General features: G+C 41.5%; 1 long non-coding RNA gene across 1 annotated transcript; it reads right to left on the bottom strand.

The window, feature by feature from the left end:
• Positions 1 to 2055: 2055 nt before the first annotated feature.
• On the bottom strand, positions 2056 to 3359 carry LOC134292411 (uncharacterized). The gene is made up of 3 exons (XR_009999654.1): positions 3182 to 3359; positions 2626 to 2937; positions 2056 to 2319 (listed from the first exon to the last, which is right to left on the bottom strand). It is a non-coding gene; the product is annotated as an uncharacterized LOC134292411 (long non-coding RNA).
• Between the last annotated feature and the right edge of the window lie 21280 nt (positions 3360 to 24639).

Here is a 24639-nt window from a genome sequence, read left to right as displayed (position 1 = left end):
TTTAAAAAGCAGTTCTTCCCCCAATAAAAACATAGCCTTTTCATGGAAATGCTAGTTGTTTTTTATTATTTCTTTGATTTTGACTGGTTGCTTGAGAATTCCAGTTGCTTAAGTTCCAGCTGAGTCTACCTTATTTAGCTTTTCAGGTGGAATGATTGTACATGCTGTTAGCAAAGCAAATGTAGACCTTCTGTTGCTTTTCTGGGAGAAAGCTTTGTGCTACATGACAAAAGACATATGCATCCGCCCAGCATTTATTTCAAGTTAGTGAAAGGCTTTTTTTCAGACTTTGAGAAAATACTCCCTAATTATTTTCAGTGAGAACTAGCCCATAATAGTACTCAATACCCACGCTAGTTCTGACTAAAATGGAACACTTTGACACTTACATAATTCCTGTGCCTAAATTTGTCCATTTTTGAAGGAAGATCCATTTCATCTCAAAGACAGAAACTATGGAGCTTAGATCAATCATACTATGATGTTAGTGGGTTGAAATATCACTAGACTCTGCCTGTTTGTGAGTCAATCATTTATGGGGACACATAAGAACTAGTCAACTTGATCTTACAGTGCTGTCACCTCCTCCTGAGTACTGTAAAAAATATGGACATTTTAAAGGTGTGTTTCTATATTTTCAGTCACGGATATTTCCAGCATGAATAGTTCATAGCTTGGGGTTAAAGAGCAGTGGATAAGCACTTTCATTTAGGCGATCCCTTGTAGCTCGAGGATGATGGTCCTCCAGGTGTAGTGTCTTGGTGGTGCATGCATAGGTGGCTGTGAAGACCTAGTCTTGACCTGCATGTTCTTCCACAGTGAAGATATCGGTTTCCAGATGTAAGGTGGCCCTGACCAGGGTTGGCTTGATGTGCCTTCCTCTTGGCATGTTTCTCCCTTAAGCCTTCCATTCATTCCTCTTCGAATTCTGCAGCACTGGGGGTAACAGCTGACCACTCATGAGCCAGGTCTTCCCAGTTCTTGGTGTCTAGGTTGGCTTGGAGCCCATCTTTAAATCTCTTTTCCTGTCAACCAAAATTACATTTCCCATTCTTGAGTTGGGAGTATAGTAACTGCTTTGGGAGATGGTGATCAGGCATTCTGGCAACATGGCCAGTCCAGTAGAGTTGATGGCGTAGGAGCATCGCTTCAATGCTGGTGGTCTTTGCTGACATTTGTCCGTCTGTCTTCCCAAGAGATTTGCAGGATTTTTCAGAGGCAATGCTCATGAAATCGTTCCCGGAGTTGACTGTGATGTCTGTAGACAGTCCATCTTTCACAGGGGTATAGCAGGGTTGAGAGGACAACAGCTTTATAAACAAGTACCTTGGTATCCCTACGGATGTCCTGATCCTCAAACACTCTCTGCTTCATTCGATGAAATGCTGCACTACCAAGGTAGTGGAAATGGTCAACATTTTCTAATGTTAAACCATTAAGCTGTATTCCTGGCATTGCAAAGGGATTGACTGACGACTGCTGGAAGAGCACTTTGATTTTATCGATGTTCAGTGAGAAGTTGAGCTTCTCATATGCTTCTGCAAAGGTGTTTGTAGGTGTTAGAGTGGCTTGTAGGTGTTAGAGTGGCTTGTAGGTGTTCTTCTGAATGCGCATCAGCATATTGGAGTTGTTGTGACCTTGGTTTTGGCTTTCAGTCTGCTGAGGTTAAATACCTTGGGAGCCATTACTGTCCAAGACTGTTGTCATATCATCATGGAGGATGTTCATAAATTTGTCAGGGCACCTGATATTTGGATGGATGGTCCAGAGAGCACTGCGATTTACTGTGTTAAATGCCTTTGCAAGGCCGATGAATGCCATGCTATTGCCCACTGAAAGTAATTGGGAGGACTCTTCATGTGTACTTATACATTTTAAATAATTAGTCCTGAGTAAAAATCTGACAGAAGTGTAAATAAATCTTCTTCTTCTTTTTCGTTCAGTTGTTTCCGACTCTTTGTGACCTCATGGACCAGTCCACGCCAGAGCTCCCTGTTGGCCGTCGCTCCCCCAGTTCCTAAAGAATCATAAAGTTGGAAGAGACTACATGGGCTATCTAGTGCAATCCTTGAGAAGTTTTATTTTTGGAACATTCAGACATGTTATTGATTTTAATACGGTTACCCTCCCCAAATCTAGATTTTTCCCCATCCCCAGGTGAATGGCAATGACTCTCTTATTATATTGCTTGGTGAAGGGTGAGAATCCAGCAGTCTTCAAACTGTCGGGTTAGGAAAAGTATTCTCATTTCACAACTTTGCTGTCTTTTCTGCTCCACTGAACCGTGTGTTTGATTACCTGGCTTGCCTGAGCTCCAATCTGAAACGAGACATGGCAGGATGAAAGCAACGATCAGAGATTTTATTCACCTGCCAAAAGTGATTGAGAGAACACTTTCAAATCTGACTTAAAGGCAATGGATACATTAAAGATTTAAAAAATGGAGTTTTCCCACTCTGAGAGCCAATTGGTGCAATTGGTGGAGGCTGTTCGCTGATGCAGCTTATCTGGTCTGGAAAGAAATTTAATAAGCTGTCATTGCTCAGTTTGAATCTTATGCCTGTTTTCTGTGTCCTTATTCTTTGGGTGCTCAAAGGAATGTAGGCAAGGTCAAGGACTGATTACCTTTGATGGTTTAAATCCTGTCAGCTGGGATTTCACAATGGGTTTTAGGTGAGGAAACAACAAGTGTGAAAACATCTTTGGTTCCCAAGAAGAGACAAAGAGTTGACTGACTCGGTGACCTTGAGAGCTGGGATTAATGCATTGTTGGGTGGAAGAGTTTATTGTTGGCCAGGAAGAACGGGCACAGATATGCCCTCAAAAGTTGCGATTTCTTAATCAGAAATGTTTTGAGAGCCTGAAAGTCACCACTTTTCTTCACAAATGCATTGCTTCAGCTTTTCTGCCACTCCACTGCCAATCAAAAAGCAAAAACTGCAAAAATCAGAAAGAAAGGCAAAAATCAGGTCAGGGACAAGCTGATTTTGAAGCAAAAACAATTATTTCTTTATTAAGAAGACAGACAATGTCAAAATCCAGCAGAACAGCCTCGGTTCGATATAAAATGTTTCTCAAAGGAAAAAGACTGATGCGAAAAACAGTATTCCTGATCAATATAAGTTGGCTGCAGGCTAAGCTAAAAGGGACTACAGATTAAGTCACATATAGATTTTCTCACCCTCCAATGCAAATAAAACTTCAGATAAACTGGATGGCTGGAGATGCAGCAGCACTGTCAACTGAGAAGGCAGAGAAGGCAATCGTGCGAAGAAGATTCTCTGGAGATTCTCTCTCTCTCTCCTTTCTGGTTCTGTTGCTGTAGAAACGTTTCTCTCTTGCTTTGCCCTTTTGCCAATCCTGTCTTTCTTTGACCCTTTGTCATAATAATAATAATAATAATAATAATAATAATAATAATAATAATAATAATAATAATAGAAGGCCTGATCCTTGCAACCCAGGAGCAAGCCATCAGAACAAATGCAATTAAGGCCAAGATCGAAAAATCAGCTGATGACCCAAAGTGCAGATTGTGCAAGAAAACCGACGAAACCATTGATCATATCCTCAGCTGCTGTAAGAAAATCGCACAGACAGACTACAAACAGAGGCACAACTATGTGGCCCAAATGATTCATTGGAACTTATGCCTCAAGTACCACCTCCCTGCAGCAAAGAACTGGAGGGATCACAAACCTGCAAAAGTATTGGAGAATGAGCACGCAAAGATACTGTGGGACTTCCGAATCCAGACTGACAAAGTTCTGGAACACAACACACCAGACATCACAGTTGTGGAAAAGAAAAAGGTTTGGATCATTGTGTCGCCATCCCAGGTGACAGTCTCATTGACGAAAAACAACAGGAAAAACTCAGCCGCTATCAGGACCTCAAGATTGAACTTCAAAGACTCTGGCAGAAACCAGTGCAGGTGGTCCCGGTGGTGATGGGCACACTGGGTGCCGTGCCAAAAGATCTCAGCCGGCTTTTGGAAACAATAGACATTGACAAAATTATGATCTTAATTATGACAAAATTAAGCCCTATGAGGAGTGGCTTAAAGAGCTTGGCATGTTTAGCCTGCAGAAGAGAAGGCTGAGAGGAGACATGATAGCCATGTACAAATACGTGAAGGGAAGTCATAGAGAGGAGGGAGCAAGCTTGTTTTCTGCTGCCCTGCAGACTAGGACACGGAACAATGGCTTCAAACTACAGGAAAGGAGATTCCACCTGAACATCAGGAAGAACTTCCTCACTGTGAGGGCTGTTCGACAGTGGAACTCTCTCCCCCGGGCTGTGGTGGAGGCTCCTTCCTTGGAGGCTTTTAAGCAGAGGCTGGATGGCCATCTGTTGGGGGTGCTTTGAATGCGATTTCCTGCTTCTTGGCAGGGGGTTGGACTGGATGGCCCATGAGGTCTCTTCCAACTCTACTATTCTATGATTCTATGATTCTATGATTCTATGATCTGTCAACTGCAAAAGGCCACCCTACTGGGATCTGCACGCATCATCCGAAAATACATCACACAGTCCTAGACACTTGGGAAGTGTTCAACTTGTGATTTTGTGATACGAAATCCAGCATATCTATCTTGTTTGCTGTGTCATACAATAAAATAATAATAATAATTTTTAACTTTTAACCCACCCGCTCTCCCCCCCCCCCCCCCGATTCAAAGCAGCTTCTAAAAACCAAGAATAGCAAACATTCAGTGCTATATACACTGGAACTCCACCTTCCTGGTAATCCAGTGGCTGGTGGAACAGCGAAAGGTGATCCATGGCCTCATCCTGGAATTGGAGGGTCTTGGCCCTGTGCAGACAACCCTGTTGAAATACAACTGGGACTGCATCTCTTACTGGTCTCTGTGCTCTAACCCTTCCTAGAGGCCACAAAGACCCTGAGTGCTCCCACAGCTCTTCTCAGTCATGTGCTCTCTCCGGTGCTGGGACTGAAGGAGGATTTGGAAAGGCTGGGGAAACAGGGACGGAATTCTTGACAGCCTGGTATCCCAGGTGCAGGAGGTGGTGACCTGCGCCACCACCTCACTACCGTTATCCACACATCCAAGCAACACTGCCAGCACCTGTCCCCATGGCTGGCAGGTGGCAGCATCAGGGGGTTCTTTGCCTGGGCCTTGGTAAAGATTTATTATTTTATTTATTTATTTACAGTATTTATATTCCACCCTTCTCACCCCGAAGGGGACTCAGGGCGGATCACATTATATACATATAGGGCAAACATTCAATGCCCATATACACATAGAACCGAGACAGAGACAGACGCAGAGGCAATTTAACCTTCTTCTGAGGGGATGTTCAATTTTGACCACGGGGGGGGGGGGGGGAGCAGCTGCTTCATCATCCACTGTGACGGCACTTCCTCATTCCAACGTCGTAAATTTGCCTCCCCACTTCATAAGTAGTACCTTATTTCCTACTTGATCGCTGCAACTATCTTTCGGGTTGCTAGGTCAGCAATTGTCAGAGTATTTGCAGCACAGCAGTAGTTGGATGGAAGCAGTGGAACGCAGAACAAAGAGACACTCAGAGACGTTGGTAAAACTATTTACAAAGTTTTACTGTATGCAGCAATAATCAACACAAACAGACTTGCAGACGACAGAAGAACACAGGACTGCTCTGTTCTCCAACAGAACTTGACTCAAACTCTAAGCAGACAGAACCCAACTGAACTGAACTGAACTGATGCAATCGTTATGCACAAACACTTGTGTCTGGATACTCCCTAGTCCAGTCACACATCAAGGTCATCATAGCTTCTTGGCAATTAACTGTTTCCACACTATGGTACATTCTGGATGATGCAATCAGTTGCAATACAAGCATGGCACAAATTGCATTTAAGCACTATCAATACACAAATCCCACATTAACAGCAACGAGCAGGGGCTATTTTTTTTTAATTGATGGGTGCTCACCTCGAACTCATGGGCTGGCCTCGAACTCATGACCTCATGGTCAGAGTGATTTATTGCAGCAGGCTGCTCACCAGCCTCCACCACAGCCCGACCCCAGATGGTTGGGCCCAAGTATGAAAAGTCGTGTAATACGGAAACAAAGATTTTTAAGAAAACAATTTACATAAAAGTATTCACACTACCTTATACCTTATACATATTTATGATTCTATTAATCTTAAAAGAAAACATAAGTATCCTGTTTGTACAAAGTCCTGACAGGTTTCTTACTTTTATAACGATATCAACTATAACAAATACACACTGGTATAAGAATATATATAAACCCCTTTTCTGTCAATATTTGTTATAGTTAATAACAAATAACAAAGTGTGCCACACACACTTAATTTTCATTGGTGATTGCTGACGAAACGGAACAAAATGGGGGGGGGGGATCAGTATGATGACGTCCTGGGATATTTCAAGTGATAGGAAAGGAGATTCCACCTGAACGTGAGGAAGAATTTTCTGACCATAAGACTTTTAAACAGAGGCTGGCTGGCCATCTGTCAAGCGTGCTCTAATTGTTTTTCCTGCATGGCAGGGGGTTGGACTGGATAGTCCATGTGATCGCTTCCAACTATATGAATTCTATAATTCTTATTCAACATTCAGTAAGTGTTTACAAGGTTTTCCTTGAAATGCTGTTTCTCTCTGTTGTGATTTATCCAGACGTCTGGATAAATCCTACTGATTTAAATTCCATAATAAAATGACCTTTTTCCCCCACCTCCCAATAAACCTTTCTTTCCTACAGCCTTGAAGACTTTCCTCATGTTTCTCTTTCCCACCCATCTCTTTTCAATGAAATTGGGTTGTGTCAGTCAGGCTTATTTTTAGTGGTTAGAATTAAAGCAGCATAGCAGGTTAAAGAGCTTAAAAAGGACTAAAAATAGAAAGGACTTTGGTGTTTCAAAAATGCTCCTCTCAATTTGCTGCTTAAACTAGAGAGGATTTTAGCATGAAGAAGTGATTGCAGCTTGCATCCCCAGGTAGTTTAATAGTATTTTTTTCCAGAGGAAAAAAATATTATATCAATAATCATGGACACTATAATTATCAGATTTTTAATTTTTATAAAATAAGACATAGATGGAGAGAAATATATGCAGGTTGCTATCAAGATACTATTTTGCTAACAAGTAGTTTCTCACACTACCCATAATTCTTATTATATATATGAGAATTAAAGAATGGTTAGTCTAATATACAATTATGCTTAGTATTTTCTTAAAATAATTTTTATTACTGTATATACTTGAGTATAAGCCTAGTTTTTCATCCCTTTTTTAGGACTGAAAAAAAAAAACACCTCCTTGGCTTATAGGAGGTGAGGGTCCTGGTGGGCTTATATTCAGGTCGGCTTACACTCAAGTATATATGGTATATTTATTATTTTTCTTTATTATTATTGGTATTGTTACATTTGTTACATTGTTACATTTATTATTTTACTCTATTATTGTTGTTACTTTTACATTTATTTTACTCTATTTTTATTATTATTAATACATTTATTATTTTACCCTATTTATTATTACATGTATTATTTTACTGCATTTTCTATTATTATTACATTTATTATTTCACTCTATGATTATTAAAAGGAAGAAGATGAAAAATGATTCAATCAGAGTTGAACAGTCATATCTTAAATTACAGTTTAATGTAAAGATTCAAACACATTTAAACTACGGATGCCTCAATTAATGTAATTTTATTGGTATCTTGGCTTATACTGAAGTCAATGTTTTCCCAGTTTTTTGTGGTAAAATTAGGTGCTGCAGCTTATATTCGGGTCGGCATATACTTGAGTATATACGGTATATTATGAAGTACAGTAGAGTCTCACTTATCCAAAACTCACTTATCCAACGTTCTGGATTATCCAACGCATTTTTGTAGTCAATGTTTTCAATGCATTGTGATATTTTGGTGCTAAATTCATAAATACAGTAATTACTACATAGCATTACTGCGTATTAAACTACTTTTTCTGTCCAATTTGTTGTATAACTTGATGTTTTGGTGCTTAATTTATAAAATCATAACCTATTTTGATGTTTAATAGGCTTTTTCTTAATCTCTCCTTATTATCCAACATATTCACTTATTCAACGTTCTGCCGGCCCATTTATGTTGGGTAAATGAGACTCTACTGTAGTAAATACAGTGAAAGCGAGGAAAACAATTGTGTAGGGATAGTGAGACAGAGTTGTCAGAAAGAAAAGGTTGGAAAAAACAAAGAGAGGTAGTAAAAAAGGGGGAAAAGGGGGGAAAAACGATTAAAAAACAACAACAATTGTTGTGATTTCCCATTGTCCTCTGGAGAATTGGTGATTCATGATATTTGCCATTGTCCATTGTCCAATTATGCTGAGTATTATAAGCAAAAAACCAGATAGCTGATATATATTGCAATGTGGTGAAATGTCTGGAAGCATGTCTGGATAGTTAAAATATTCAGTATGGTTATAAATAGTAAAGGGCAAGAGGGAGCATGGTAGGACTTAAGGACAGGATCCTAACAGTATTATAGTATAAGACTCGGGGAAAAATTCACTGAGCTATCAGGATGTTTTCAGGAATGTAGGCACAGTGTATGCACACAAAAAATGTTTTAGGTTAGCAGGTGAAAAGGACAAGTCGCTTTGTCATTTCCTGAGAGGTTAAGGAGATGTGGAAGCAAGGCAAACAGAAATATTCGAACAAAAGAGAGTATCATGCAGATTGGGGAAAGTTTTTCCACACACAATGTTGTGATGGAGTCTTCGAGTAGAGATACTACTAGTTGTGTTAAAAGAGGCAGGAAAACTACTCGTGAGCAAGACTCAGATGAGGAGCAACAAAGGAAGAGAATCTGGGAAATACATATGGAACCCACTGATGATGATTCCTTTGAGGGTTTTGAAAGGGATTGTGGGGCTGGGAGTCAGTGGGATGGGATGTCAGACTCTGGGAGTGAAGAGATGGATTGGACTAGGGTTCAGGAGATCTGGGAGATTCTTGAGGAACCCACAAGCAGTGGTACATTTGAGGGATGGCACAGAGAAGATACAGATGGATCCTGGGGAGGTATGGGTTTGGATAGAAGGTGGTCTGGCTGGAGAGATCATAGAAGGGCTACAGCTGGAGGTGGGGCATTGGGCGACTCCAACTCTGATGAGGATTTGCAGCAACAAGGTTCAGCTGTGGATGGGGCGTTGGCTGGCTCAAGTTCAGAGGAGGACTTGTAAGTTTGTTGCTAATGTAACCTTGCAAGGTGTTTTGTTGGGTGCTTTTCGGGATCTCTGTTTCAGAAGACGTGTTTGGAAGACTGCTTTGGGATGTGTTAACCCGGGTTTTCAGTGGCAACGGGGGCTGGCATTGTGTGGGTTTGTGCTGGATTGTCCTGTGTTGGTTTTATGCATTAGCTGCCGGCTTGCCTCCATCGCTTTGGCTCTTTATGTTGACCTTGGACTGGAACTCGATGCCTGTGACTTCTCCCTAACAACGCGGACTGGAACTCGACGCCTGTGACTTCTTCCTAACAACGCGGACTGGAACTCGACACCTGTGACTTCTCCTTAATGACGCGGACCGGTTGTGGCAGCTGTGACTTCTCCTTTACGACGCAGTTGGGCTTCAACAATGTTTTGGGGCATAGTGTGGCCGCTGGTCACTGTGGGTAGTTGCTGGTAGCTTTCCTGTGTTTGTTAAGCTCCATCGAGTAGGTCAAGCGAGTTTCCAGCCGTTTCGGCTTAGTTTGTTTTAATCTGGATTATTTCCCAGGATAATCCGGATTATATCCTGAGTTTGGGTTTTTTGAGTTCTTTTTGGACATTGTTATTTCACACTGAAGAGAAAGTGTTTTGAGCCCTTTTTTCATTGTTTCCTGGGCTCTTTTGTGTTGTTTTGCAATAAACTGAGTTATTTACATTGGCTGGCATCTGACTCTTAACACACTATGAATATGTGGATAGGACATGTCATTGCATAGAAGTATCAGTCTACTATGTGACTATCCACATTTTTTGTCATTATGTTGGTATGTCTGCTGATGATAATCCATGGGATGTCCATATATTCTGTCTACAAAAAAGGGTCTATCTAGTTTACTTTATCTAGATGTCTATACAAATGCATTACTAGCCTTTAATGCTGCAGATGATCGATACTCCACATGACTTGCTCCATGTGCTGGAGAATAGATCTGTGAAGGAAGTGTATATGCTGGGAAGCAGCTTCCTCCAGTGGAAAATGAGGAGGATTTCCAGTCCGCATCTTGTAATGGCCAATTAGAGAAATGACCCACCATATTCCTGCTGTAAGTGGCATTTAAAAAAAAAAGATCGAGATTTTTGCGATTTTTTTCGTGTCAGGAGCGACTTGAGAAACTGCAAGTTGCTTCTGGTGTGAAAGTAAAAAATGTATTAAAACCTAAACAAAATGCTTTCACTATGAAAATGGAGGAATATAATGTGTTCCAAAAGCACCAGAATTGAGATAAGAACAAATTACTGTATATACTCGAGTTACAAGCTCACCTGAATATAAGCCGAGGCACCTAATTTTATCACAAAACTGGGAAAACCTATAAGTATAAGTATAAGACGGAGTATAAGACGGAGTATAAGACTGAGTATAAGACGGAGGGTGGGAAATGCAGCAGCTACTGGCAAATTTCAAAAATAAAAATAAATACTAATAAAATTACATTATTTGAGGCATCAATAAGTTAAATGTTTTTGAATGTTTACATAAAATTGTAATTTATGATAATAATAATAAGACTTCAATAAGACTGTCTAGGTCTGATTACCTATATACTTGAGTATAAGCCGACCCAAACATAAGCCAGCCAGGATCCTCACTTGAGTATAAGCCGAGGGGAGCTTTTTCAGCCCTTAAAAAGGGCTGAAAAACTAGGCTTATACTCGAGTATATACAGTATTTTGTAGGTATAGATTCAGCTCAGAAAAGAATATGTGAATTGATAAGTGCTTTGATTGAATTTAAAGGCATGGCAGGTAATGGGACTGGATGGCCCCTTTAGTCTTTCAACTACAGTAGAGTCTTACTTATCCAACACTTGCTTATCCAACATTCTGGCTTATCCAACACATTTTTGTAGTCAATGTTTTCAATACATCATGATATTTTGGTGCTAAATTCGTAAATACAGTAATTACTACATAGTAATTGAACTACTTTTTCTGTCAAATTTGTTGTATAACATGATGTTTTGGTGCTTAATTTGTAAAATCATAACCTAATTTGATGTTTAATAGGCTTTTCCTTAATTCCTCCTTATTATCCAACATATTTGCTTATCCAACATTCTGTCGGCCCGTTTATGTTGGATAAGTGAGACTCTACTGTATTTGATTTTTTAAATTCTATTAGGTATTTTTTAAATCTGTGAAGACTCATTGTTGCTGATGTCATCAAGAAATAAATATTTATATGTGGTCTAAGCTTGAGCTCAATTTCTAAAAAAAGCCACTAGCCAAGCAAGGGCAAACTGACAAACAGTTCAATCCATGTTCTTTTTTGGGGAAACAGCAGAAAAGAAAGTTAAAGATACACAAGAAAACAATTGCCTTCATTCAGTCTGAGTTTAATTCTGAAAACTGCTACCTTTCCCAAGCGGAAGCCATTGGCATTTAAGGCAATTATCTCCTCAGCGTTCAATGCTCCTTGATTGTGACAGCAACACAATGATGGCATTCCATTTATGAGTCTGGTCTTAGGATGACAGATGGCATTTCAGTCTGTCATCCAAAAAGGGACTTTAAAACCAAATGAATAGCTTTCAAAAGAGATGATAACACCACAGAGCCTAATGTATTTTTTGATGTAATTTAGATGATGTGAAGTCATAATAAATAAGCGAGCCTATAGTTATTTATTCCCATGCATGCAATCTTGTGTGATTTCAGCTCTGCTAAAATCACAGGTTTGGGGCACAGAGTGTGTAGTTTCTGGAAGTCCAGATGAGACACAGATGGGTTGAGGGAAAATTCAGTCTTTATTCTCAGTGGCCAGAGGATGTCAGTGCAGACAGCATTCCAAAGAACTGATATCTCCGCAACTGTGAATGCATGGTTTTATTTATAGTACACTAGCTTGGGGACCCGGCGATGCCCAGGTCATTTGAGAATGGTATTATTTGTCTTTCAATGTTATGTATTGTGTTTGGAGTGGGTGAACTACAATTCGTAGAAGCGTGGCTCAATCCTCCCGAAACCCTGCCAGTATGAAAAGTTGGGCATTTTGGATCTGTGTACCAAGTGTGGTCCAGATATGTCATTGGGTGGTCATTGCCTGGCTTCCCACTAACACCTGCAGTATGCTCAGTTGGTCATGTGGGTTCTCTGTGCTAAGTGTGGTCGTGGTCCATTGTCAGTGGGGGTCACTGTTTCTCTGGATGCAGGTGAACTATAACTTTCTTTCCCCCCAACTTGTCCAATAGGTTGTATTGGTTATGGGGGCTCTGTGTGGAAAGTTTGGTCCTGGTCCATCATCGGTGGGGTTTGAAGTACTTATTCATTGGAGGTGACCTATAAATCCCAGTACCTACTACTCCCAAATGTCCAGGTCAATTCCCCTCGAAACCCACCAGTAGTCAAATCTGGGCGTATCAGGTATGGATGGCAAATGTGGTCCAGAGCCATCATTGTTTGGGTTTATAGCGTTCTGGGTGTAGGTGAACTATAACTCCTATAAATTCTCCAGTAGGAGTCACAATGGTCTGACTTTATGCAGGCTAAACTACAACTTAAATCTCCCAAACTCCTGCAGTAAGTTTAGTTGCAGCTCAATTCTGTTGTTTGTTTTGTAGACAGATTTGAAAGGGAAGGGCAGTAGGCGGGGTCATGCAAATTCCATAGCAATGGAGAACCCTGGAATGCCTGCCTGTGGTGGAAGAAATAGCAAAATGTAGGATTAAATTGTCCCCAAATGAAAGTATTCCTTGGGTGGTGGTTTGTAGTGTTTGGGGAGGACATTGGCAGGGGGTGGGGTACATGTTCATGGTGCTCGCTGTAACCTCAATGTCAGTGCAAAGTAGTGACTTGCTGGGTTTTGAGCAGTGGGGAGTATAGCCTGTTTGTGGAGGCCAGAGGTTGTCTATGTGAGCGGACACGAGTGCCACATACACATATACGGGTTTTCACTTTTATTATGGATTTAGATTTAGATTAGATAGATTTGGCAGACAAGCAGAGCAGTATATCTTAATGGAGATAATAATTAAATTATTGTTATCCCACAAATTAACCCCACAAATTATTAATTTGCATCTCTTAAAAAGTGAGTCACCAACATGATATGTTTGAACTAGGATGTGGAGCAATGCATTCAAATTGCGAGAAGAAAGACTCCTCTTAAACATTAGGAAGAATTTTCTGACATAAGATCTACAGTAGAGTCTCACTTATCCAAGCTAAACGGGCTGGCAGAACCTTGGATAAGCAAATATCTTGGATAATAAGGAGGGATTAAGGAAAAGCCTATTAAACATAAAATTAGGTTATGATTTTACAAATTAAGCACCCAAACATCATGTTATACAATAAATTTGACAGAAAAGGTAGTTCAATACACAGTAATGTTATGTTGTAATTACTGTATTTACGAATTTAGCACCAAAATATCATGATATATTGAAAACATCGACTACAAAAATGCGTTGGATAATCCAGAACGTTGGATAAGCAAGTCTTGGATAAGTGAGACTCTACTGTATTTGGCAGGAGAATAGGCTGCCTCAGAGTGTGGTGGAGCCTCCTTCTCTGGAGTTTTTTAAGCAAAGGCTGGATTTGATTGTGCGATCCTGGATGTTTGTTGTGCCGTTCGCCAGACAATAAAAAAACTATAAAGCTGAAACGTGCCATCCTTTATCCGAGCGAACTGCAAATCCCTATAAGCTGTCCTAAAAATATTGAACGACTGAGTCTGGAAAACTTCAAAAAAGGGATGTTTATTCATACAAGGTTGTAAACCTGGCACAGATCTTAAAATTACAGAAAATGAAACAAATTTCTATAGGTTTTAGTTACAGAATTATCCCTGGTTCCAGAAGGCAAAGGTGATTATAAAACCACTATACCCTAATCACGCTGTCTATATTAGAAGGAGAAACTTCCCTATCTTTACAGCAAAGATTAGTTCTAGAAGCGACGGAATAACCCTGCTCCTCTAACTAGATTTCCTATTCCAGATCAATATAATTCAATACTTATCTAATTTGGATAGGCTTAGATTGGCCTGGTTTTGAGGATGATTTGTCCCTGTTAGCTTGCACAGCTGCAGCACGTTGGAAGACTATAGCCAAAATGAGGCTCCAAAATGGAGACTAGACCCTGGTAAAAAAGGGTGGTCCTAAGATGTTGTACTCTTTGACCAATCATTGCAAAGAAAACTGCAGCCAGCTCTTGCAGACTCCAAGTCACTTTTCCTGGGCTTTTGCAGCCAGAGGCTGAAACAAAATGTAAGGCAAACCATCGTCCTGGGGGACGGAACACTCCCCGCTTAAATTCCCAGGATGTGGGAATTTACCACTCAAAAACATACAAACACCTTTGTATACACAACAATAAAACAGTATAAAACTTACACACTTTGGACAAGCAACACGAGATTGCTGGTTGGTCTGTCTAGGACAGACGTTTTGTCCTTACTATGAGTCTTTATCTGAACTTTCCTAACCTTACCGTCAGGGCAAGGAAAGGTCTTTAGTATAGGCCAGGCATGGCGGGGCAAGTCTTTGTCCTTTAGCAACACAAGGTTTCCCACCTTGACATTGTCCTTTGGGTTTTGCTAGAGTCATCTGGTTTGAAGCTGGCTTAAGTATTCGGCCTTCCACCTCTTCCAAAAGTGGTTGGCTAAGGTCTGCACATGCAAAATTGGTGCCACAATCCGACCAAATTGACTCAATTGGCCCTCTGAGGGCTATGAACCCTTTCAAGGCATTTACGAATGATGAAGTGTCCATTCCCTCTGCAACCTCTATATGGACAGCTCGTACTGACAAACAAGTAAACAAAACCGCACATCTTTTGTTATTTACAACACCACTGGTTTTTCTTGTAATGAAACAAATTTCTCAAGGACCAAACACATCGATTCCCACATGGGAAAAGGGTGGGTCTGTCAAAGTCCTATCCTGAGGTAGTTCTGCCATTAACTGACTTTGACAGTTTCGCCTAAGGCGCCTGCATTTAACACATTTGAAAATACAACTGTTGACCAACCTTTTGGCATTAACTACCCACAGACCTTCATTTCTAAGGGCTGCCTCAGTTAGAGTTCTACCCTGATGATGGATTCTTTTCTTTAGGGACCAGAGTCTTTTCCCTGCCATGTGTCTATTGTTTGGCGAAGTGGGCTTATCTGACTTAAAGGGCAAAGGGGCTACCCAATTTCCCTCTGCACTTTGTGAGACTTGAGCATTCATAATGTCCAAAAACCTTTGCTCATCTTTCGAGAGCGCTATGGCTTCGTCTCTCTCAGAGACTTTGAAGGTGGAGGAATACTCTGGAGTTATTCCTTGGCAGTAGACTGAGATGTGACTTAGGCAACTGCGCACAAGTGTAGGACGTCCACCTTTAAGCACCCGTGCTTGATTGGAGTCCAACGACGATGGTGAGTGCATCTTGTTTATGCACACTGGGCCTATGACTGTCCAGCCTAATGGCAATTGTTGTGCGATAGGTGCACCTGGAGGTCCTTTAACTTGATCGTTCACACAAAACAAGCTCGGGCAGTCCGAACCAAGCAAAAGGGCAATGTCCACATCTGGCTGAAATACTGGTATAGCATTCTTCAATCGTCGCAAATGTGGATGAGCCTCCACAACTTCTCTAGTTACAATTTGCTTTTTGTTCCGAGGGATGGAGGAACACTCAATCAGATCTGGCAGCTTGAACTGTCTCTTCTGGTCGCAAGAGGAGACAACAAAGCCAGATGCTATGCGACCCTGCAACTTCTTTTTTCCTGCACATGTAGTCATGGTGTAGTCGACCATCTTGGTTTTAAGGTCAAACATGCGGAAGAACTCTGGAGTAGCTAGGGAGGCATCGCTCTGTGAATCTAGGGCCACATAGAGTCTCTTTTGAAGCCAAGGGCTCTTGGCTGGATATACATCCGCTAGGCAGATAGGATGACAAACTCTGTACTGGTGCGAGTCAGAACACAGCTCTGTACAGGCGACTGCTGAAACGTCCACCTGCATCTCTGGTACGGCTGGCTTGTCGGTGTCTTCGACTGCTGACTTTTCTTTTGGTGAAGCGTTCCCTTTGGGGTGGGAGATGACACTGGAGTTGTGCATTGCAGTGCAATGCTTGAGGCTGTTGCATTTCTCACACTTGACGTTTTCTTTGCAGTTGGATGCAAAGTGTGGAGTTGCTCCACAGCATCTAAAGCAGATTCCCTGCTTTTGAACTAGCTGTTGTCTTTCTTTGTATGTCTTCCTACTAAACTCCCTGCAGTTGGCCAAGCAGTGAGGCTTTTGGTGAATAGGGCAAAGCAACTCTTTTACTTCTGACCTGGTTTTGTCAGTCTTGTGTTGAGTTTCGACTGCCTTTACGCTGACAGGTCTATTGGCCTCTCTAGGTGGTTTCTTGTCCACTTCAGGTGCCTTCCCTGGATGGATCCCCTGATATAAGGTGGGCAGGCCCGTCTCTGGATCATTCCTTTCCCTGGCCGCTCTGGTGATGAACTGGACCAGATGGGAAAACGGTGGGTACCCCTGAGAATGGGCCTCCTTGTAGTTAAAAACCTGTTTTCCCCAGTCTTCCTGCAGGGCGAAGGGAAGTTTGCCCAGAATCTGCCGCTGGGACAGATGCTGATCGAGGCACTGCAGTCCAGGCAACTCTGGATTCTCCTTGGCCGACTCTAACTCTGCAAGAAGATCACTGAGGTCCCACAGGAGCTTGCAGTCCTTGGGCTTTAAGGTTGGGAACCTTTGCAGCTTGTCCATTAGAGATGCTTCAATCTCCGTGCTAGCTCCATACCGCTGATGTAATCTGTCCCAAGCCTTTTCCAAGGCTTTGTCGGGGTCAGCTACGTGGGCTGCATATATTCTCTTAACTTGAGAAGATGATGCTGGACCCAACCAGGCGCCTAGCAGGGTCAGCTCTTCTTCAGGCAACAACTTTAAGTCTCTAATTGCCCTCTTGAAGGTGACCTTCCAGAGAAGGAATTCCTCAGGCTTATCTGAAAACTTTTCAACTCCCTTGTCCTTGAGGTCTCTTTTGGGACTTCTAAGGATAGAGACGAGCTGGGATTCTGGTGTTGATGGGAACAAGTGTGGTGTTGGTTGCTGCGTGGAGAAATCCCACCATGCTCCTGGCGTCGACCTTTGATCTTTTGGAGGGATGACATCGTGCGTAGATGGACCGATGGTTCCCTTTAGACTTGCTTGTAGGGCCCAATTGGTGATAGGCTTTGATGGTTCAGTTGGCTGCTCGAGGATCTTAGTAGGAGGCACAGGCAACCTAAGCAAAGAGGAGCTCCCCGCTATGACGCTTTGAACTTCCGGCAGCCTGAAGGCAACTTTAGGGCCCTGTTCTGACCGCAGAGAGAAGTCTTCATGTTCTTCATCAGAAAGCTGGCTGTTTAAGTTATTAAGATGCACAAGCACCTTGGAGGAAGGGTCCTGCATTGGCAACTGACTTACATTTTCTTCTGTGAGTTGCCCACTTAGGACCTTGGCCAAAGTCTCAGCTTTTACCTTTTTGGCAGTAGCATCCATCCTTATTCTAAGCATTTCTATTTCACATTGCCTTTGGGCCTGTTCTATTTGGAGTCGCTGTTCCTCCTCTTTAAGGTGGAAAGTGTGGTCAGCTACTTTTGCATCAGCTTCCGCCTCCGCCACCTTGCTCTGTAGCTCCAGACGTGCAGCCTCCTTAATGTGCAAGGCAGCTAGGGAAGAGATGGCACTCCCAGCAGCAGAAGACTTGCTAGAGTGGCTGTGTTTAGACGATGCACGCTCCCTTAGTTTAGATACCTGGCTAGAGCGGTTGGACTTAAGACTAAGTGCCACAGCAGGTGATTTTAAAAGATCGGTCTCATGGCTGCATAAGGAAGCTAGGATTGCCCTCACCCTATTTTCTTTCACATTAGTGTCAGCTAAAACACTCACTATTTCTAACTCTGAATCCTTGGCGTTAATGCGCTCGAGGACCTGGACTATCTTAGACACTAAACCCCTCCAAAGACCGAAGGTCTCTTCGAGGTCTGTCTGTAATATGGATGGCACCCTTGTAATACCCAAGCTCTCTATTCTGCCCATCAATGTTGTGATGCGCTCCCATGCCGAACCTAACCTCACATGGAGGAGCTCCTTTTCGTCTATTAGATGGGCTAGCATCTTGGCTGAAGGGTGCTTTATCCTTTGGGGCCTTTCATTCCTAATTTCAGCCTCAGAAGGAGATATACCATCTGCATCATCTTGAAATTGCATAGACATTATATATTCTTAGTAGCAAGTAAATTTACAACAAAGGCAAATGCAATATACCTGCAAGTAAATTTACAATAAAAGCAAATGCAATATATAATACAATGCACAGCACTTAACCATAGCAATATATATCACTAAGTAACTATACTTTACAAAGATTATGACCTTTGGCGCCAGACTTTGGTGGGCAAGCTGCAAAATGCCAACTGACAGCAACTTGCCACTTGATACCTCCCTTGCCCGAGTGACGTAAACTGCCAAAATGGCGACTTCGCCAAATTTTCAAGCACCTCGTGCTCTGCGGCTCGAGGCCTGCCGCCGAAGGAGCACCGAGGCTGGCTTTGGAAAGGAGGAGAGAAGAGACGCCTCCTCCCCACTGTGAAGGGAGGTCACCACCGCAGGACGATGAGACAGGTCACCGCCGTAGGTCGATGAAACAGGTCACCACCGCAGGTCGATGAAACGGGTCACCACCGCAGGACGATGAGGCAGGTCACCACCGCAGGACGATGAGGCAGGTCACCACTGCCGGACGATGAGGCAGGTCACCACCGCCAGGCGACTGTCCCGACCGAGATCCTAGCCACTGTGAAGACTCAGCCAGAACTTTCTTTCGGAGTTGCCAGGCTTATCTGGGTCCCGGCCTGGTGCTTCTGGACTCACCACCTCCATGTGAGCCCAAAGACTACTGCTGGAGCTCCGCGGCTCGATGCCTGCCGCCGAAGGAGCTCAGGGTAGATTGCTGGGTTTTGCACAGCCGTGCAATTGCAGAAGCAGCCGCGGGGCTACTCGCACACACGCGAGCTGAAGAGCAGGATACTGCAGAAGCTGAAGGAATGGAGCCCCACTCTCTCACTTGCCTATCGGCCTGGCAGCAAGCTTCACTGCAACAGACCAACAAATTCAAAGTCTCTATGGCCGTGCAGGCTAGCTCAAGCGGAAAAACCGCTGATCGACCTCAAAACTGTGCCGTTCGCCAGACAATAAAAAAACTATAAAGCTGAAATGTGCCGTCCTTTATCCGGGCGAACTGCAAATCCCTATAAGCTGTCCTAAAAATATTGAACGACTGAGTCTGGAAAACTTCAAAAAAGCGATGTTTATTCATACAAGGTTGTAAACCTGGCACAGATCTTAAAGTTACAGAAAATGAAACAAATTTCTATAGGTTTTAGTTACAGAATTATCCCTGGTTCCAGAAGGCAAAGGTGATTATAAAACCACTATACCCTAATCACGCTGTCTATATTAGAAGGAGAAACTCTTTCCTTCCCTATCTTTACAGCAAAGATTAGTTCTAGAAGCGACGGAATAACCCTGCTCCTCTAACTAGATTTCCTATTCCAGATCAATATAATTCAATACTTATCTAATTTGGATAGGCTTAGATTGGCCTGGTTTTGAGGATGATTTGTCCCTGTTAGCTTGCACAGCTGCAGCACGTTGGAAGACTATAGCCAAAATGAGGCTCCAAAATGGAGACTAGACCCTGGTAAAAAAGGGTGGTCCTAAGATGTTGTACTCTTTGACCAATCATTGCAAAGAAAACTGCAGCCAGCTCTTGCAGACTCCAAGCCACTTTTCCTGGGCTTTTGCAGCCAGAGGCTGAAACAAAATGTAAGGCAAACCATCGTCCTGGGGGACGGAACATTTGTGTTGGAGTAGATGGCTCCTGTAGTCTCTTTCAACTCTAGGATTTTATGATTCTATAATTTGTTTTGAAATACCAATGGCAGATTTACTTAATGAACTATTTATTCCAAGCTTTACTACAATCATGATGGTGATCATCTTTCCCTAGTTAAAAAAAACACCAGGTATTCAAATTGAGATTTATATACATTTCATTATTTATCACAATTGATATGCTTCATAATATGACTGTATAAAAAAATTCCAACCCTCCTTTCCTGGCTTTTAAAAATTATACTTTTTTTCAAGCCCCTGGGAGGTTTATGCTTATTAATAAGGCTCATAATAAAGCTGTTGTGGAATCTTACACACTGCAATTCTATCAACCAGGCTAAATTTAGTTTCTCCCCCAGTTTTCTATTTCATACATAATAGATTTAAGTAAATGTGTCTTGAGTTAAAGCACTTCGAAATATGATTCACAAATATTTTATACTTGATATATTCTATTACTCTAGAAATAAATTCTCTAGAGCAATGGTTCCTAACCTTGTTTTGATCAGGGGACACTTGACCAGGGACCACTTTGACTAGGGACCATTTTGATCAGGGACAACTCTCCAAAATTAGGATCAAAAGGGTTGTGCCATCGCATCTGGGGCTATAACTCTTAGCGAAAGAGGCATGGACGTGACATCTTTCCCCAGGAGATTGCTTCTTGCCCTCCTTTAGGGAAGCTGGGACTCCCAAGGATCAAAACACTGTAGATAACTCAAAACTGGTTTTATTGTTTCAAAAGGTTATCCCTTTAAGGCAATAAGCTGGAAGTTTCAAAGGGGTAAAGGAAAATATACATTACAGTCTCTGGTTGTCTTGAGTCCAAGGAGCTCTGCAGCTCAGAAGCTTTTTCAGGTCCCTCTTTCTCAATGGCTGTGAATGCCAGGGCAATCCTCAGCCTCAGTCCAAATGGCCTATGTTTGAGGAATCAGAACATCGCATTGAATAGACCACATCAGCTCTAGTTTCCGATACAGAACATATGCCATCTGTAGTCACCATCTGCTCACCCACAGAAAACCATATTCAATAATCTAGAGCTCGTGTGGTCTATCCAATGCAATTTTCTGAATCAGCACCCCAAATAACCCCAGGAACAGGCCTAAAAACAAAGACACCAAGGTGCCCATGCTTCCAGGCACCACGTGGAACGGCTCCACTCAGGAAGAGGGAGGAGGAGGAGAAACAGCAGTCAGGAGGCTTGTTGTTGCACCTTTTGTGACATCTCTGTTGCCTTGGCACTATAAAAGGGTTTTGCAAGACCCGTTGCTCTTTTTGCAACAATATGGTAATGGTGGGGCCACGGACTATATTTTAATTCTTGGTGACCACTGGTGGTTCACGGACCACAGGTTGGGAACCACTGTTTTAGAGCTATTATTTATATTCAAGATTTCTGGTTTATTTATTTTTATTTTTAAATTTGACACTACTAAAAAAAGATTATAAAGTTTCTTCATTATTTCATTTAATAAAAATAGAGATCTTGATATGATATTACCTGGGCCTGGTTGAAATCTTTGCTTGCCCTTGGCCAGTACAAAAAATTAGTGGTCAAATCTGTACATATATCAATGTTGAAAGCAATTCAGGTGCTCTGCCAGGCTGTTGTTAGGCCAGTACTGTTGTGTTCATTATAAATTTAAACATCTCTATTTATAATTAGGTTATTTACAACCTGAAGCAAACATTCATCTATTTTAATACTATACTATGATCTAATTTCAAGCATTACACAAGTGGCACAGCATTGAGAACTTAAATTAGACATATAGAAAATTAGCTCAGCCTGTCATATTGGTTGGGGAGGCGTAATCAGTAGCTATGAGGGAGGAGTTTTACATATACCCTGTTTCCCCAAAAATAAGACAGTGTCTTATATTAATTTTTGCTCCCAAAGATGTGCTAGGTCTTATTTTCAGGGGAAGTCTTATTTTTCCATGAAGAAGAATTCATATTATTGTTGAATAAAAAATGAAAATTTATCATATACTGTACAGTAGTTGTCATCACAAACCAGCATAACCAGGCAAATTGTGAATCCTTTCAAGAATATCTTGTTACTACTATTATTTCCATGTACAACTATCTATGGTGCATACATTTACCGGCCCTGCATGCTCTGGTGTTCTGTTCGGCAGGCATTCTTCCAAACAAAAACTTTACTAGGTCTTACTTTGGGGGCCTTATATTTAGCAATTCAGCAAAACCTCTACTAGGTCTTATTTTCCAGGGATATCTTAATAATAATAATAATAATAATAATAATAATAATAATAATAATAATAATAATAATAATTTTATTTTTATACCCCACTCCATCTCCCCAAGGGGACTCGGGGCGGCTTACATGGGGCCAAGCCCAGGCAAAACAGACAATACAAAACACAATAAAAACAAATCAATCAACAATAAAGCAAGTCATAAAACAAATTAAATCATATAAAACAACATGTTTGATAAAATCCTGGGTTGGCTCCTAAAAAGAACTGGGCCATAAAAGTGCTAGTAGTATCAGATACAGTCGGGGGGAGGACGATACAAAACCATTATCCCATTAAAGTGCTGGGGAAGGCATAAACAAAGGAGACTATGGCTGGCTAAAGGAATAAAGTGCGGGAAAAATAAAAATGGGCAACTTATTTTCAGGGAAACAGGGTAGCTGCTAATGTATGGGTTTGTGGACTGTACACAATTATTGCTCCTGCTTGTCATGACTGTATAGCAGGGGTCCCTAAACTAAGGCCCGGGGGCCGGATGCGGCCCATCGAAGCCATTTATCTGGCCTCCACAGCACAAGGGCAGAAGGGGGTTGGGCTAAATGACCCAAGGGGTCTCTTCTTCTCTTACAACCATTATTATTATTATTATTATTATTATTATTATTATTATTATTATTATTATTATTAACATTGAGGCTGGGTGGCCATCTGTCGGGATGCTTTGCTAGTGCTTTTGGTGCACAAAGGCAGAAGGGAGTTGGACTAAATGGCCCAAGGGGTCTCTTCCAACCCTCTTTATTATTATTATTATTATTATTATTATTATTATTACTATTATTATTATTATTAACATTGAGGCTGGGTGGCCATCTGTCGGGATGCTTTGCTAGTGCTTTTGGTGCACAAAGGCAGAAGGGAGTTGGACTAAATGGCCCAAGGGGTCTCTTCCAACCCTCTTTATTATTATTATTATTATTATTATTATTATTATTATTATTATTATTATTATTATTATTATTAACATTGAGGCTGGGTAGCCATCTGTCAGGGGTGCTTTGTTTGTGCTTTCGGTGCACAAAGGCAGAGGGGGATTGGACTCAATGGCCCAAAGGGTCTCTTCCAACCCCCTTTTTATTATTGTTATTGTTGTTGTTATTATTATTATTCATTATTATTGCTCGGTGGCCAACTATAGTTCGGCCCTCCAACCGTCCAAAGGATCGTGAACTGGCCCCCTGTTTAAAAAGTTTGGGGACCCCTGCTGTGTAGTAACCATAAGGGATTTCATAGTCTGAATGTACAGTGTATGTTAGATCCCTGTGGTCTCTTTACCAATGTATTTGGACTGTTTTATTTATTTATTTACCATATTTATATCCCACCTCATCCCATAGGGGACTCAGGGCGGCTCACATATATAGGTAGTGATTCAATGCCATAAAGACATACATCAATGGAATAAACAGCTATATTAAAACAATCATTAAAAGCATATAAAGCATTAAAACCACTTAATACTTGATATTGAGCATTATATTTTCAGGATAAACACAAGATGCCTCTGTATTCCATCAGTTGCATGTGGCAGAAGTGCTTTCTGAACTCCTAGCACTACTGCACAACATGACTGTGCTTGGATGCACTTTGACTTTAAGTGTCCAGTGTCCAGCCTGAGCAGGAAACATGGTGACAGTGATGGCTTGATTTGCGAGATCCACTGGTGGCTGTCTTGTGAGATGGCATTGTGCAGGCCTACTTCTAAGCCAGGAGTTGAGTCAAGGGGAACTTCTGTATGCATCTACAGTGCTTCCCTCTCCTTTGGCAGCATCATGATGTACAAGAGGGGCCAAAAGGGCATTGGGAATTGTATATTTCATTTTACCAGCTGTGTTATGTAGTTACATATCAGCAGTTCTGATATGGACCAAAGATATATGTCTGTTATCTTTCAATTTATAATTGCACAATGTTTGCTTGCAATTTGTATAAACTATACAATCAAAACATTATACAGAAGAAATGTATCATATTTTCTTCCATTTTGGCTCTGTGGGGGTTAACATTGATGACCTCCCCAGACAAATCCCAAATTTAACTCCAATACCCAATATAACATTTACTGATCCTTCCTTTTTTTTGATGTATTTATTGCTGTGTTTGAATTTGTTTTTATTGTTGTATTTTTATAATTGTTTGGGCATGGTCCCTTTGTAAGCCGCCCCGAGTGCTATAAGAATAAAGTATTGTTGTTGTTGTTATATTGTATGATACAGCAAACAAGACAGATATG

This window comes from Anolis carolinensis, chromosome 6, assembly GCF_035594765.1.
Source record: "Anolis carolinensis isolate JA03-04 chromosome 6, rAnoCar3.1.pri, whole genome shotgun sequence".
In the NCBI taxonomy this organism is placed as follows: domain Eukaryota; kingdom Metazoa; phylum Chordata; class Lepidosauria; order Squamata; family Dactyloidae; genus Anolis; species Anolis carolinensis.
Note: the sequence above shows the minus strand (reverse complement) of the source record. Positions and strands in the feature narration are given on the sequence as shown.